Raw genomic sequence first — 17,630 nt, forward strand, 5'->3', positions numbered from 1 at the left:
GACGTACCCTGAAATACTCACAGCTGTAATCGCTTCCAAAGGTGATTCTAACATGGATTGACTGAGGGATGTGAATAGTTATATAAATGAAATATTTTTGTATTTAATTTTCAATAAATGTGAAAAAAATCCTAAAAACATGTTTTCAGATTGTTATTGTGGAGTATTGTTTATAGATGGGTGAGAACAAAAGAGGTAGGTAATCTAGGTAATCTAGGTAATCCATTTTGAATTATGGCTGTAACACAACAAAATGCTGAATAAGTCAAGGGGTATGAATACATTGTAGGGCATTGTATGACTCACAAGAGGACAATAAAGTAATATTTCAGTTGTAAAAATAAAACCGCATTAAGGCCCAATCTTGAGGACAGACCAAGCAAAACATTTTCTACTGTGAACTAGCATACAGATGTCAACATTTTCTACTGTGAACTAGCATACAGATGTCAACATTTTGGCAAATGTCTTGTGTATGATGGCCACTTTTATCTACATACAATAATAATCACACAAGACATATTTATAGCAAGTCAATCAAAAATGGCATGCACTTTGGCTACATATTCCTTCATAATTAACACTTCAATAATTAGGAAACCAATTACAATGGAAATATTTGTTTTACCTAAGACTAGGAGAGATAACATGTCTGTTTTTTAAGAGTATGTTCTATGGAAAAATAGTAAAAACTATATGCTGAATTAAAAGTCATATGTGGTTGACTAGGCTATTCAAATAAATAAATAAATACTAAATAGTTGTTAATACTCTAAAGTTTAGAGCGCTTAGCAGCCTAAGTATACAAGTTATTACATTCCGTCAATATATTTTATTTTATACTTTTGACAATTGAGATAAGTGCTTCGTCAGCAATAAACGGAAAGCCCTTAAGTATTTGCACCAACAATCCGCGCCTCCGCTGTGGACACCAGTCCCTAGACGCTCAGTCGTGGCACGTGTGTTGGCTTATCTGACAGCCCAAGATCTCCCTTTAGTTTAAAACAACATATGGGTTGATTATTTTAATTACACGATCGAAATCAAGCCATATGTTGACAGAATCAGCCGCCACCTGTTATTGTATGATTTGAGCAATCGAATGGGTAGCCCTGTCAATTTATCGATCAATCGCTCAGAAAGAGTAAGCAGAATGAGGACCATTGAAGTTAAAAGTTAATCTGTTGCGACTAGGTAAAAACAATGCTGTTAAGTTATTATAAATGTGTTACAAAGTTAGTACGCAAAGTATTCGTGTAGGAATGGTAGCCTAATAATTTTAAATGCATAATAATTTGTATGGTTCTGATAACCAGACTTGATAAATTGACAAAATGTTCAACTTAATATTACCTTTCAGTGTCTCCCCTGTGCAAGTCAGTGATCTTCGTCAATGGAAGTCGCACCTCGTTCTAAAATACAAATTAAAACCCCCAGTTGTCTAATATGTATTTGATAGACAATTAATAATGTAGAGTCTACTCTCCTCTTTTTAAAAAGTAGGACACCTAAAATAAAAACTTCAGTTGAATATACCACGGTCCTGTCCTGCATACAAACTGAATAAAGTTTAGGAACATGGCAGCACACTCCTCAATAAGTAGCTTTGGTAGTTACTTCCTCTGTGCTGAACTAGCCTGTCAACTTTTTCACCTCAGCCCGCACGCACCTTCCCTTTATGTACAGTATGTATCCTATAATATTCTATGAAGTACACCTTGATTAGCCAAAATATGGGCACTTCAACAGTTATAGACTGTGTATTACTGGATTTTGTATTTATTAAAGCAGGTCGGGGAAGATGTAACTTGCTTTTAGACTAAATGAAAGAAACAAAGGAACAAAGAAAGAAAGAAAGCGTAGAATATAACTGGATCCACCGGTTCCTATGGAATTAGCCAAATAAAAGGAGTAGGGAGCAGCCTATTTTTGGCCGAGGGATTCTAAGGAATCGGATAAGCATCGTTATTCAAAAGGTATTGGATGAGGTGTAAGAGTGAGTGTGTCAGTGGGCAGTCCAAGAGAGATATGACAGACTGATAGTCCATGCTGTCTCGTAGTAACCTGTCATTCACATGCAGGTGCAGGTAGAAAGATATTTCAACAGACAAAACGTCTCCTCAATAATTGTGCCCATTCTATCTCTATAGCCTAATTCAATAAAATACGAGAGTATCTCCCTTGACACTGCAATTTGGGTTCAAAGCATTTCGAATCATGTCATAGAAAGACTTTGCAGAAGCCCCCACTGCTGCATCAACAGGTATCCGACCATTGTGCAGTCCAGAGCCGTCTGATGTTTATTAGTGAAATGCACCTGTCTCGCTGAATTCCGTGTCTGTGTAGATTGCAGCACGATTTGCATTGTCTGGAATCTGGATCAATGGTCGGATGTTGAGCGTTTATCCACGGACATATTTTAGATCATCATCATAGCAGACAAACTGTCATCCTTGTAGGCTAAATAAATATATAATTATCGCTATTTATTTTCTTTATTTCGTTACCTTATAATCGCAGGAGATTAAATAATCCCATCACCTATGCTGTGAGGTAAGAACTACACATGTTCACCCATTGGAATGTCTTGCTTGGAATACAATGCAATGTAATACAGAAATTCCGCAGGCAACAACAGTTAATCCTCCAATACTTCCTCCATCTTCGAAAGCAGAGCAGACGAGCCGCGGAGTGTCTGTTCTGGGAACCTGGTCTAACACAGAGAAACGGATCTCTCTCTCTCTGGCTGTCTGTGCTGTAGCTGCTCGGCAATCGATTACAGTACTTCACAGCCTGTTGCTTTTGTATTTAACACATTGACAAAAAGTTTAAAATAACAGTAAGGCATTTTTATTTTGAGTAAATGGTGAAAACAATGATTGAATATGACAAATTAGGATGATAATAAATAAATGATAAAAGGATCATAGTAATAATAAAGCTAATAGTGCTTATTAATTAGGCTACGGTTGATACAGCACTCATAAAAATATGTATTGTATTACTAAGCAATGGACAATTAAGTATGAATAAAAATATAAAAGATACATACATGAACACATATTATAAACAAATTACTATTACTATTAATACTACTACTAATTATTATTATGGGAGTCCAATTGTTTGCACATATTTTTGATGCCACATTTGCCTGTATTTAGGCCATTGCCTAAGAGTTCTAATTCATTAAAAACATGGAAACAAACACAAATGCATTATATATCTTATTGGTTATCTATTCTAATAATTTCTTGTCAGAAGTGGTATAAGCAAGAAGCTCTGCATTGTACTGTAGATTCATTATTCTCCTCCTCTGCTCCCTCCTGTGGCAAAGACCAGACTTGTCTGAAATTATCTCCTGAAGTACAGCACAGTATTCAAGAGGTACGGTTGTCAACGCATGCTCTAAAAGCTGCTGTACAATCACAATGAAAATAAACGAAAAAAGAAAACGTGAGAGAGATGTGACATTCAAAATATGTTTTCATGTTTTGTGTTGTTCTTGGTCACAGATGAAAACTTTAGGTCATCTTAGTCACTTCCAATAAGTGGTTAGATGTTTCACTCTTTAGATTTGATGACCAAAAAGACTCCAGATGTGATATGACACCTTGCTTACTGGTAATGAAAATAAGGTCATGTGAAGTACCTTTAGCCATAACGACACACTTTTGTCACAGCAAATATATACGTAACCCAATAAAATAAATTTTCAACATTTCAGTTATATTAAACTGAACTTTTGATATGAAGAAATTAGCATAATGAATCCCCTAATTAATATACATATTTAAGCCATTATAAATACTTACATATGTTTCTCAATGTTTATTAACTATATGGATTAATATAATACATAACATGAATGAATCGTATGTGCATATATCATTTGTGATGCAGTGTGATATATCGATTGTGTCCTGAACATTTGTATTAATTAAAATATGTTTTGGATTATTATTTCAGAAATGTTTAGTAGGAACGTAGGATATTAAACTGTCAGAAACATATATAAAATGTAATATATAGAATTAGAACAAAAAAATGATTCAGATGAGAGGAGCCTATGATTCCAAAATTGAAGATTTCACACTTTTTTTGGTTGATTTTCTTTTTTTTTGCTGCAAGATAGCATTTGCCCTGCTGGAAAGTGTTAACCTCCGTGTTTATTTTTCACAGTAGCTCCTGGATTTTGATTTGAAGTCTGACAGTCAGTAGACACCCACCCTGAGAGTGATGTAGGGTAGGGGAAGTTTCCACTGTTCATGGTGGTGTTTGAAGTGGAGGGGAAACCGTTACAAGCCCCCAAACCACCCTCACATCTCACATCTCACATCTCTCTCTCTCTCTCTCTCTCTCTCTCTCTCTCTCTCTCTTTCTCCCCCTCTCTCTCTCTCTCTCTCTCGCTCAAAATAGTCTGGGAGAAGATAACTTCACTCACAGTAAAAATTTAAAGAAACTAGGATTATCGCTGATATATAGGAACTACTGTCCCTGAAAACCATGTAAAAATTAAAACATGGAGAATTGTATCACAAAACCACTCATTAGAAAAACAGCTCCAAACCACAAGGCCATCTCTCTTCCTAGTATTCAGCATCTAGTCTCCAACTCATTTTTTAAACTTTTTCCCACACCATTAAGCTAAATTATTTTGCCACACAAACGGTTATCATTAACCTCAGATGGACTCTTTCAGAAGAGAGAAAAGAGAGAATGCATGACCTCAGGTTTAAGTGAGTGCCTCTTCACACCTACGTTAAGGTCACTGATGATGTTGTGGCTTGATATTCTGTAGGGGATAGAAGGAAAGCAAAGATGTGAAATGACTTGTGCACAGTGGTGTAGTGGGGGCTATACGCCAATATACACAGTATAGCCACAATAGATTTTTTCAGTGGGCGTATACTCACAACGTAAAAAACTGCTGGAAATGTACAGTTAGCTACTGTAGTTATACAGTGCCTTCGGAAAGTATTCAGAGCCCTTACTTTTTTCCAGATTTTGTTATGTTACAGCTTTATTCTAAAATTAATTACATCGTTTTTCCCCCCTCATCAATCTACACATAATAACCCATTATGACAAAGAACAAAACGTTTTTTAGAAATGTTTGCTAATTTATAAAACATAAATACATGAATAAATACATTTTACATAAGTATTCAAACCTTTTACTCAGTACCTTCCTGGAGCACCTTTGGCAGCAATAACAGCCTCGAGTCTTCTTGGGTATGACGCTACAAGCTTGGCACACCTGTATTTGGGGAGTTCCTCCCATTCTTCTCTGCAGATCTTCTCAAGCGCTGTCAGGTTGGATGAGGAGCATTGCTGCACAGCTATTTTCAAATAAAATCAAATCAAATTGTATTTGATTATTTTCACGTCTCTCCAGAGATGTTCGATCGGGTTCAAGTCCGGGCTCTGGCTGGGCCACTCAAGGACATTCAGAGACCTTTCCCTCAGCCACTCCTGTGTTGTCTTAGCTGTGTGCTTAGGTTCATTGTCCTGTTGGAAGGTGAACCTTTGCCCCAGTCTGAGGTCCTGAGCACCCTGGAGCAGGTTTTCATCAAGGATCTCTCTGTACTTTGCTCCGTTCATCTTTGCCTCGATCCTGACTAGTCTCCCAGTCCCTGCAACTGAAAAACACCCCCACAGCATGATGCTGCCACCACCATGCTTCACCGTAGGAATGGTGCCAGGTTTTCTGCAGATGTGACGCTTGGCATTCAGGCCAAAGAGCTCAATCTTGGTTTCATCAGAGCAGCAGAGATGGTTGTTCTTCTGGAAGGTTTTCCTCCACAGAGGAACTCTAGAGCTCTGTTAGAGTGACCATCAGGTTCTTGGTCACCTCCCTGACCAAGGCCCTTCTCCCCCGATTGCTCAGTTTGGCAGGTCGGCCAGCTCTAGGAAGAGTCTTGGTGGTTCCAAACTCCTTTCATTTAAGAATGATGGAGGCCACTGTGTTCTTGGGGACCTTCAATGCTGCAGAACATTTTGGGTACTCTTCCCCAGATCTGTGCCTCAACACAACTCTGTCTTGGAGCTCTACAAATAATTCCTTCGACCTCATGGCTTGGTTTTTTCTCTGACATGCAATGTCAACTGTGGAACCTTATAAAGATAGGTGTGTGCTTTTCCAAATCATGTCCAGCCAATTGAATTTACCACAGGTGGACTCCAATCAAGTTGAAAAAACATCTCAAGGATGATCAATAGAAATAGGATCCACCTGAGCTCAAGGGTCTGAATACTTATGGAAATAAGGTATTTCAGTCTTTATTTACATTTTTAGCTAAACTTATAGGGTATTGTATGTAGATTGATGAGGATTTTTATTTTATTTAATCAATTTTAGAATAGGCTGTAATGTAACAAAATGTGGAACATTTCAAGTGGTCTGAATACTTCCCGAAAGCACTATACATTTGACGTCAGAAGTTTACCTACACCTTAGCCGAATACATTTAAACACAGTTTTTCACATTTCCTGACTTTTAATACTAGTAAAAATTCCTTGTCTTAGGTCAGTTAGCATAACCACTTATTTTAAGAATGTGAAATGTCAGAATAATAGTAGAGATAATTATTTTTAGCAGCTTTTATTTCTTTCATCACATTCCCAGAGGGTCAGAAGTTTACATACACTCAATTTCTATTTGGTAGCATTGCCTTAAAATTGTTTATCTTGGATCAAACGTTTCGGACAAGCTTCCCACAATAAGTTGGGTGAATTTTGGCCCGTTCCTCCTGACAGAGCTGGTGTAACTGAGTCACGTTTGTAGGCCTCCTTGCTCTAACACGATTTATCAGTTCTGCTTTTCTATAGGTTTGAGGTCAGGGCTTTGTGATGGCCACTCCAATACCTTGACTTTGCTGTCCTTAAGCCATTTTGCCACAACTTTGGAAGTATGCTTGGGGTCATTGTCCATTTGGAAGACCCATTTGCGACCAAGCTTTAACTTCCTGACTGATGTCTTGAGATGTTGCTTCAATGTATCCACATAATTTCCCTGCTTCATGATGCCATCTATTTTGTGAAGTGCCCCAGTCCCTCGTGCAGCAAAGCAGCCCCACAAAATGATGCTGCCACCCTCCAAACATAACGATGGTCATTATGGCCAAACAGTTCTCTTTTTGTTTCATCAGACCTGAGCACATTTCCCCAAAAAAGTACGATCTTTGTCCCCATGTGCAGTTGCAAACCGTAGTCTGGCGCTTTTATGACGGTTTTGGAGTAGTGGCTTCTTCCTTGCTGAGCGGCCTTTCAGGTTATGTCGATATAGGACTCGTTTTACTGTGGATATAGACACTTTTGTACCTGTTTCCTCCAGCATCTTCACAAGGTCCTTTGCTGTTGTTCTGTGATTGATTTGCACTTTTCACACCAAAGTATGTTAATCTCTAGGAGACAGAACGCGTCTCCTTCCTGAGCGGTATGACGGCTGCGTGGTCCCATGGTGTTCATACTTGCACGCTATTGTTTGTACAGATGAACGTGATACCTTCAGGCGTTTGGAATTTGCTCCCACGGATGAACCAGATTTTTGGAGGTCTACAATTGTTTTTCTGAGGTCTTGGCTGATTTCTTTTGATTTTCCCATGATGTCAAGCAAAGAGGCACTGAGTTTGAAGGTCAACCTTGAAATACATCCACAGGTACACCTCCAATTGACTCAAATTATGTCAATTAGCCTATCAGAACCTTCTAAAGCCATGACATAATTTTCTGGAATTTTCCAAGCTCTTTAGGCACAGTCAATTTAGTGTATGTTAACTTCTGACCCACTGGAATTGTGATACAGTGAATTATAAGTCAAATAATCTGTCTGTAAACAATTGTTGGAAAATTACTTGGTCATGCACAAAGAAGATGTCCTAACCGACTTGCCAAAACTACAATTTGTTAACAAGACATTTGTGGAGTGGTTGAAAAACAAGTTTTAACTACTCAAACCTAAGTGCATGTAAACTTCCAACTTCAACTGTGTATATATATATATATATATATATATACAGTACCAGTACACATTTTTTACAGACCTTCTCATTGAAGGGTTTTTCTTTCTTTTTACTATATAGCACAAATGTAATCATTTTGCTACCAAAAAAAGTGTTAAACGAATCAAAATACATTTTAAAATAAATTTTACATTTGAGTTGCCACTATGCCTAGGTGAGGTTTGCACACTATTGGCATCCTCTCAACCAGCCTCATGAGGTCACCTGGAATCCATTTCAATTAACAGGTGTGCCTTATTAAAAGTTAATTTGTGGAATTTCTTTCCTTTGTGACATAGAAGTCCGTCACCGGCCGCGTGCAGCATTTGGTTCTTTAACGCACGCACACATTCATCACTCTTCCCTGCTCCAAAATCAGATAAGGTAACAATGTGGGTCGACACACAAGTTAACTTCTGTCTTAGTACATCCATTTCACACTTGTCAGTGTTCATATTTAATATAAGCAATATTTATTATACTTATCTATGTTGTGGATGAGCGTGTTGTTTGTTAATTCTGTTCCTCTCTCTCTATCTCTGTAACTTCCGGGTATGCTGGATAAGGACCCGAGCTAAGGGAATTGGGCTGAATTTGTAGTGCCTGTCCCAAATGGTTCATTCAGGTAAATGGGCATATTGAAAGACACTGTCAGTAGTGATGTAATTTTCTAAATGTTATGCTGTGATGTTGTATACAGAAGATTTGGTAAAAGAGCTCAAATAAGCAAAGAGAAATGACAGTCCATAAATACTTCAAGATATGAAGGTCAGTCAATGCGGAACATTTCAAGAACTTGCAGTTGCAAAAGAGAGTAGAGTTACCAGCCTCAGATTGCAGCAGAAATGAGTGCCTCAAAGAGTTCATGTAAGAGACAAATGTCAACATCAACTGTTTAGAGGTGACTGTGTGAATCAGGCCTTCATGGGTGAACTGCGGCATGGAAACCACTACTAAAAGACACCAAAAAGAAGAGACTTGCTTGGGCCAAGAAACACGAGCAATGGACATCAGACTGGTGGAAATCTGTCCTTTCTTTCCAACCAGCCTGTCTTTGTGAGAGGAAGTTAAAGTATTATATCCGCATTTGTGGTTCCCACGGTGAAGCATGGAGGAGGAGGTGTGGGAAGGCATACTTAACCAGCATGGCTACAACACTATTCTGCAGCGATACACCATCCCATCTAGTTTGCGCTTAGTGGGACTATCATTTGTTTTTTCAAAGGACACTGACCCTAAACACACCTCCGGGCTGTGTAAGGGCTATGTGACCAAGAAGGAGAGTGATGGAGTCATTCATCAGATGACCTGGCCTCCACAATCACCCTTCAAGACTGTTGGAAAATCATTCCAGGTGACTACCTCATGTAGCTGGTTGAGAGAATGCCAAGAGTCTTCAAAGCTGTCATCAAGGCAGGTAGCCTAGTGGTTAGAGCGGTGGGCCAGTAACCAAAAGGTTGCTGGATAAAATCCCTGAACCGAACAAGGCAGTTAATCCACTGTTCTTTGGTAGGCCGTAGTTGTAAACAAAGAGTTTGTTCTTAAACCTCTTGAAGATAGGGGGCACTATTTTAACTTTTGGAAAAATAACGTTCCCAAAGTAAACGGGCTATTTTGTCAGGACAAGGTGCTAGAATATGCAAATAAGGATAGAAAACACTTTATAGTTTCCAAAACTGTAAAAATATTGTCTGTGAGTATAACAGAACTGATTTTGCAGGTGAAAGCCTGAGAAAAATCCAATCAGGAAGTGACTCATGTTTTGAAAGCTCTGTGTTTCGATGCGTCCCTATTGAGCAGTGAATGGGCTATCAACCAGATTCCTTTTTCTACGTATTCCCCAAGGTGTCTACAGCATTTTGACGTAGTTTCATGTTGAAGAATGACCGTAAACGACTACATTGCGTAAGTGTCCGGCTGAGGGCTCTCAGAGTAATTCTTGCGTAATAGACAGAGGTAGCTATTTTTCCTCCCGGTCTTACTGAGAATACAGCTGTCCCGGTTGATATATTATCGAATAGATATTTGAAAAACACCTTGAGGATTGATTATAAACAACGTTTGCCATGTTTCTGTCAATATTACAATTTCCGGCCGAATTCTCAGCCAAACGTGAAGAACTAACGGAGTTAGGCTACAAAAATAATATTTTTGGAAAAAAGGAACATTTGCTATCTAACTGGGAGTCTCGTGAGTGAAAACATCCGAAGCACATCAAAGGTAAACGATTTAATTTGATTGCTTTTCTGATTTTCTTGACCAGGTTGCCTGATGCTAGCTAGGCATAATGCTATGCTAGGCTATCGATAAACACACAAATGCTTGTCTTGCTTTGGCTGTGAAGCATAATTTCAAAATCTGGCGATGACAGGGTGATTAACAAAAGGCTAAGCTGTGTTTCAATATATTTCACTTGTGATTTCATGAATATGAATATTTTCTAGTAATATTTTTTGTCCGTTGCTTTATGGTAATTACTGTCAGTTGATGACAATTCTCCCGGATCCGGGAGAGGGAGTTCCATGAGTTAACTGACTTGCATCGTTAAATAATATAAATTAATAAAAAGTCAAAGGGTGGCTACTTTGATGAATCTGAAATATGTTTTGATTTGTTTAATACTTTTTTGGTTACTACATGATTCCATATGTGTTATTTAATAGTTTTGAGTTCTTCACTAATATTCTATGTAGAAAATAGTACAGGCCCGCCTGCTGGTTGTGCGGGATTGTTTAAGTCCCCCGTGTTTGGGGCATTTGTTTTGGTGGGCGCCCCGTGTTTCGTGGGGTTGGCGTATGTTCACCGTTGTTGTGCATTAAAAGGTATTAGCACTACCCTGAACTCTCTGCTTCCTGCACCTGACTTCTCACCCACTACACCCCGGACGTTACAATTAGCAATTTACCTCAATGCTGTCACACACTGTTTAAAACAGGGACCACATCTGTTTGATCATGCCGTTGATTAATGTAACACAATATTGTCATTGGATTAGTTATCAATATCCAGTGGCACACAATGTGGTGATTACGCATCTTGTAACCATTTCATGAAGAAATGTCTGGAACATCCAAGGTGAAGAAAGGAAGTATATTTATTAACCCTTTTAGCCAGTGATCTACTGTATATCACAGTTCATCACAGTTTGTATGTCAAAAGGAACAGTTATTGTATGATGTCATGAGAAATAACCATAACACCCATACATTAATGAAATTAATATTTTCTCTCAGTGCCCACAATTACAAACTTTCTGACAGGTCTGTAGATATAGTGTCTGTCCCAAATGGTATCCTATTCCCTATATAGTGCACTATGAAAAAAGGTGCCAATGACCTAATGTCATCATCTCCGCTGAGGTTGTACAGAATGTCTCTTCATGCATAAGGCACACACAGAGAGAGACACACACACACACACACACACATACAGAGAGTGACACAGAGAGAGAGAGAGAGACAGACAGACAGACAGACATAGAGAGGGAGACACACAGAGAGGGAGATACAGACACACATGGAGAAAGAGAGACACAGAGATGGGATGACACACAAACATGGAGAGAGAGAGACAGAGAGAGAGAGGATGTCTGAGAGTTACAGGAGCAGGCCCGGTTTTAAGTCTTGGCGCTGCTGCTGCATATCTCACACAGACAGCGGAGGGGATTGCATTGTATTTCACAACCAGAATGCAATCGAGGGTGAGCAGCAGCATGCCATAGACCTAACATGAGTTTGTCAAATGTAACGTGTCTTGCCGTCTTGTCTGAACCATCATTGTGACATGCTTTCAAAGCTGGCTGCAATTTTTTTTTTTTTAAACTGTAGTTGTTCTCTCATATCATTTGAGTCGTCCTGACACATACTCTGCAGCTTACATCTCAGATCAAAACACAAGTCTCTCTCAACAGTCCATATATGATACAGGTTGTCAAGCTACCAATTACTCCAGACTGGAAGAAGTTAAGTAAACTATGGTCTTCTTAAGAGTAGATTTAGTGTAGCTTAACTAAAAGGTAGTTCACTACATCCAACCTATTTCGTAAAAAAAATCATATATCAATCTGAAATGTCCTAGACTACAAATTTCAAGAACAGATCATTTTGGGGTCAGATGTTAACAGAATATGTCATTTAGCCTACTGAAAATGTAATTTAGCCTACTACAAACACTAACTAGATTTCAATTTAGCTCAATTACCAGCAATTACTATGTATTTCACTACTCCCCAAAACTGTTTTTTACCCAACTGTCTAGGCAGAAGATAGCGTCAAACCTTTCTGGAAAACACACATACGCCTAATAAACGAAAAGGAAGAGATTGGGACCAGCACCAGCTCTGACAATGGTTATACTTTACAGCATTCCAAACAATGTCATCTCTGAAGTGTCACAGAAACACTTCCGTGATCCACTTTGCTATTTATAAGATGGACGTGATGACACGTCAAACTCACCAGTGGAGGCTCTTCAGAAGAGGACCATCCTCCTCAGTGAATTTCATAAAAATGTAAATAGTGAAACATTGAAAAAGGTATCGTTTTTAGATAAAGATATTCTAAATATAATCACTTCACCAAATAATTGATTAAAAGACACTGTCTTATAATAAAGGTCTACTGTAGCCTCAACAGCACTCTGTAGGGTGTCACCATCGTGTAGCCGGAGGATAGCTAATTTCTGTCCTCCCCTGGTGTCACGACTTCTACCAAAGGTAACTCCTCTCCCTGTTCGGGCGGCGCTCGGTGCTCGGCGTCGCCGGTTTTCTAGCCGCTACCGATCCCTTTTTCTTTTTCTGGTTGTTTTGTCTGTGTTCCTTTTCACACCTGGTTTTCAATTGCTTTGATTTCTGTGGGTATATAGGGCACCTGTTACCTGCCGTAATTCGTGCAGGATTAGACTTGTGTGTATTGCGCTCGATTGTATTTGATGTTTGTTGTTTTTTCGCTATTACGCACGTGTATGTAAAGTGTCGGAACTGTGTTTGTTCCTCCGTGCGTTTGCACGAGTTTCTGAGTATTCGAGAGCGTAGTTTTGGAATTTTTGTCTGTGCCGTTTTGTATTGGTGGACTATATTATTAAACACGCTTCTCAGACATCCCTGCTCTCCTGCGCCTGACTCCTACACCTCTCACCAAGACGCATGTTATCACACCTGGGTACATTGACTTCAATACAAATCTAGGATGATCATGGTTCTCCCCCCCTTCCATAGACTTGCACAGTAATTATGACAACTTCCGGAGGACGTCCTCCAACCTATCAGAACTTTTGCTGCATGAACTGACATTTTGTCCACCCAATCAAAGGATCAGATAATTAATTTAGTACTGAAGCCATAAGCTACAGCTAGCTAGCACTGCAGTGCATAACTACTCATATGGTGAGTAGACTCAAAGAGAGCGAAAGACAATAGTTTAACAGTTTTGAACAAGCTAATTTCTCAAAAGATTCAAGAGATGCAAGAGAAAGATAGAGAGCTATATTTAGTTGTATTATTTTTCACTTTCACTTAGCTAGCGAATGCAGGTATTGTAGCTAGTTTAGCCTACTCAAACACCCCGCTCAAAAGAGAGGGATGCTATGTTAGCTCGCTGGCTATGGCTATCCAATAATGGAACTCTTCATTTTATTAGATATGTTGACTATCTATGACATTAGCTAATATGGGGAAAACAATGTAGCCTGTGTTTAGAGGTTAGCGGTTATGATATGAAAGTTTTTTCACCTGGTCACAGACAGTGGTGTGTTGTGCACTGAAGTCCACAAGCGAAGGGAAAAGGTGAGAGGAGGAGAGTGTGTAGATGCTTGAAGTAATTTTACAACTAGCAAAATTATCTTGCTGTTTGTATGTGGCTGCTATGAAACTGTACTGTGTTTGTGTGTGATCAGAGGTGTATTCATTCCGCCCATTCTGTTGAAAAAAAAATCTTAAAAGGAAGCAAATGGAATGAAACAGGGATAAACATACCTGCATTTGTCCAATTGAAACTATCGCTTGCAACTTTTGGCTAATGATTACGCCCTAGATCAGCCAGATGCAGGCAAGAGTGTGCAAGTGTTACTGACTATCACCTTGACTACTCAAAATTTTCTCTCGACCTGTGCACCTATGTTGTAAACTTCAATTCATAGGCTAGGTTGTAGTAACCTCATGATAGGTATTGGGAAAATTTGAGTATCATGTAGTAGCCTACACCAATCAATGTTACATTGAGCTGGGTGAATGAAATATGAATGACAGTCATCCAATATGCTCTAATAGAAATAATGCTTATAAAAAATGAAAAAAATAATAATAATGTCCTCCCTCATCTTAAATGTCACTGACCGCCACTAAACTCAGTTACATGCATTAATAGGCCTGCTGCATTGAGCATGTGTGGGCTTTATCTATCTTTTAAGTGTCTATTTATGGCTTGGCTGACTAAATTGTCCAATTTACCTGAATCCCAATACACACAGACACAGAGATACTCTGATACCAACGCTGATCTACTCAGGCCTGTCGAAGACACATTTTGGAGCCACAGAGGATCACAGTATGGCGCTGAAAGCCTGACTGGGTCTCTTATCGATTTGTTTTCTGAGAAACGAGATGAAACAAGATGTCAATTGAAAGTCCAACAGAGTAGTAACACACCATGGCTTCATCCCAAAAAGGGTAGCAAAATTACGGGAACTTTCAATAAATTGCCTGGTTGTCCAGAAATCCTGCTTATTCTCTGCTGATTCCGGAAGTCCTCCAACCGGGATTTGGGGAAACCAGAGAATTTAGTTGTATTTGCAATGCTAGTCCCAAATGGCCATTGGTAAAGAAGTTGGTAACATTTGGTTGATTTATACTTGAGATCAAGACATTTTCTAAGTTATAAATGTCAACAAAAAGAGACCAATAGAGTTTTTAAATTGATTCTCAGTATGCTTGAAGACACTGGGCCGTGAAATTGCGGAACCACAACATGAGAAAGTAAAGACATTAAAAAAAATCAGATTTACATCTCTCTACCCACACAGAGCAAAGACAACGTCTGTGTCTCTTCCTAACAACAACCTCCCTATCGTGTGTGTGTGTGTGTGCGCGTGCAAGTAAAGGATTCATAAATTTGGCATAACTGTGTGCCATAACCACCAATGTCGAATGTGACGTAACCCACTATGTCAAACATGACATAAACCTGTGCGTTATTAATGGTTGCACAAGCAACACTTAATAAAGGCTTTGTACATCATATTCAATTGAGGCTTCACAAAGCGTTTATAACCTTGTCATGGAAGAGCATTGCAAACACCAGGGTAGTGGGTTCGATTGCTGGGACCGTCTACAGTATACATAAAAATGTATGCACGCATGACTAAGTTCCTTTGGGTAAAATTGTCTGCTAATTTTATTTGTTTTTCCATGTTTTGTATTTCCCCAAAACGTCTCTGCTTTTCCCACAATTTTTCTCACTTTTTTTAATAGAGGAAATTGGATTTTCTATGTACGCAACAATGCTTAATTAACCCACATCAGCGGATGGCTTTTGAGTTCTGGGGAAAATCTACAAAACTTTCAGTTTTGGGTGTAGTTGCCCTGTAATTCAGTGTGCATGCCCTGCACTAAGTTTAGTTAGCAGCGTTTCTGTAATGCAGTAAGAGAACATGTGATGAGTTCCCAAATCAAATGTCCACTTGTGGTGCCATTGGATAGCAAAAAATGTGTAAGTTAATAATACATTTATTGTAATTTATATTAATTTGTAGTAGTTAAGTGCTGAGTTAGATTACAAAGCTACCTTGTTTTTTCAAATAATTTCTGTGACTTTACAGCAATCACTAGCTAGTTAGCTAGCAAGATAATTCAATTTAGCTAGCTTGCAGGGTCAACAATCCCCCTAGATACAGTCACGTCTCATTGTCATGTCATAATTTTTGCAAATGAAAGAGGAATATAATAATATGAATCTAAAGGAGCTTCCCATCTCCCAACTTAGAGTATTTTTTTTATTTACTAAAGTAGAGGTTCATTATTAGTATTGCTAAAGGTACTGCATAGGTGTAAACATGATTTTTTTCAAGCATGAGATAGCACTTGTATAGCCTAAGAAATGAGCAGAAATATGCAGAAAGTAGTTTTGAATCCATTTTATTTAAGGGAAACAATAACAGTTTTTATTTTTTAGGCAACATAGTGATATATTCTTATATACTTACAATAACGAATTCAACCACAGAATACTATTCTTCTCCCATTTTTTTTAACCAATTCCCCCACCCACAAGGGGTATAAACAACAACAATAAATAAGAATAAGATAATATTTACAAAGCAAAAACATGAAGAACATAAATCAATCAACCCTAATTAGCACATGTAGGACAGTATGCAAGTGTGTGTGCATGGACTTTGCAGATGTATTTCTCACATGTGCAGCACATAGTATTTGTTTTACAGTTCTTCTTTAGTGGGCAGAATTGGCATCTCCTATTCTTGCCTGCCCCAGCTGCAGCCTTAAGTTGATTCAAGATTCAGCCCCCTGAATAGCTTTCACAAGCGCTGCAGAGGCTCTTGTGCAGGGGAGGCGCTCCCTTCTTTGAATGTGTGGGGTTACAAGTGCCTTTCCCAGCTTCTCCAGGAACACCCTCCTCTTGTTTCACTTATCAGGCATCCAGGTAGGGTTGATCTTGTTCTATATCAGAAAGGAATTGTATGAGGACAAATCAGGTATGTTATGGAAGATGGCCAGGGGCGACTGAGCAGTTATCCTCCTGCAGCTGTAAGTTATAATCCCATTGTCCAGGTTTTCCACGCCTCCTTTGTTGTGGTTGTAGTCCAGGATGATAGCTGGCTTCCTGTCCTCACGATCACTGATCTCAGACGTTTTGTGCTGTGTGCTCAGGAGGACCATATTCTTGTTCCTCTTTGGGAGGTAAGAAACTAGAGTGACGGGGGTGAAGGCCTCTCTCCCCTTGTTGTGAGGAGTGCAGGGGGGAAGCTCAGGCTTGTTCTTTCTAACTGTGCCAACCATGGTGATCTTCCTCTTCAGGAGCTGCTGGCTGAGTTCAATCAGTAGCACACATAATCTCAATTTCTCATTTTGTGTGTGTGTGTGTGTGTGTGCACCAAGATGATTTAGAGAAATCCAACATGAGGCTTGATTACTACCTGTTACAATTTTGTGGCTGATCTTTCAGCAGGTGTTGGGTGAAAGTGTCAAAGACGTGACTGGGCCCAGCACCAAACATTATGGCTTGTTATATTGTTGTGTTTGTGTACTGAGGAACATGTAACTTGGTTCTAGAAGAAAGCCACTTTCTATTTCTTTATGTTGGGGGCTTTCAACAAGGTAAGTATTTCTTGGTGTAACGTCGTCCCCAGGCTATTGCACATACAGCACATGTACGCCTGGAATATCAACCGTTCAAAGTTGGCCTTAGTGGGAGTGACCATAGAATAATATGGGAGTGACCATACTAAGTAAACATTTTGTCACCAGGCTATGTCCTTTGCTAGCAAAAACATGGTTGTCACTAGTTCACACACCCACAAAGTCATAATTATAGCTAAACCCTGACAATTTCCACAATTGATCTAGTTAAAATGTGATTTTAAACCTAACCCTAATCTAGAAGGCCAAGTTTGAT

The 17,630-nt window shown here is 39.0% G+C and overlaps 1 protein-coding gene across 4 annotated transcripts in view; it reads right to left on the minus strand.

Annotated features, from left to right (window-relative positions):
* LOC110502093 (zinc finger protein Helios-like) overlaps positions 1–2,785 on the minus strand; it is a 36,481-nt gene extending 33,696 nt beyond the window's left edge. Inside the window, exons 1-2 of one of the 4 annotated variants that reach the window (XM_090216040.1) lie at positions 2,508–2,744; positions 1,354–1,412 (exon numbers count right to left, since the gene is read on the minus strand). The gene's annotated coding sequence lies outside the window, so the exon portion shown is untranslated. Of the gene's footprint in view, positions 1–1,353; positions 2,316–2,507 lie in introns of those variants that run through there. The other 3 variants (XM_036959165.2, XM_090216041.1, XM_036959166.2) reach the window with 3 other exon arrangements.
* Positions 2,786–17,630: the final 14,845 nt, after the last annotated feature.

Source organism: Oncorhynchus mykiss, chromosome 22 (genome assembly GCF_057628025.1).
Source record: "Oncorhynchus mykiss isolate SJ-2025 chromosome 22, ASM5762802v1, whole genome shotgun sequence".
Classification (NCBI taxonomy): Eukaryota; Metazoa; Chordata; class Actinopteri; order Salmoniformes; family Salmonidae; genus Oncorhynchus; species Oncorhynchus mykiss.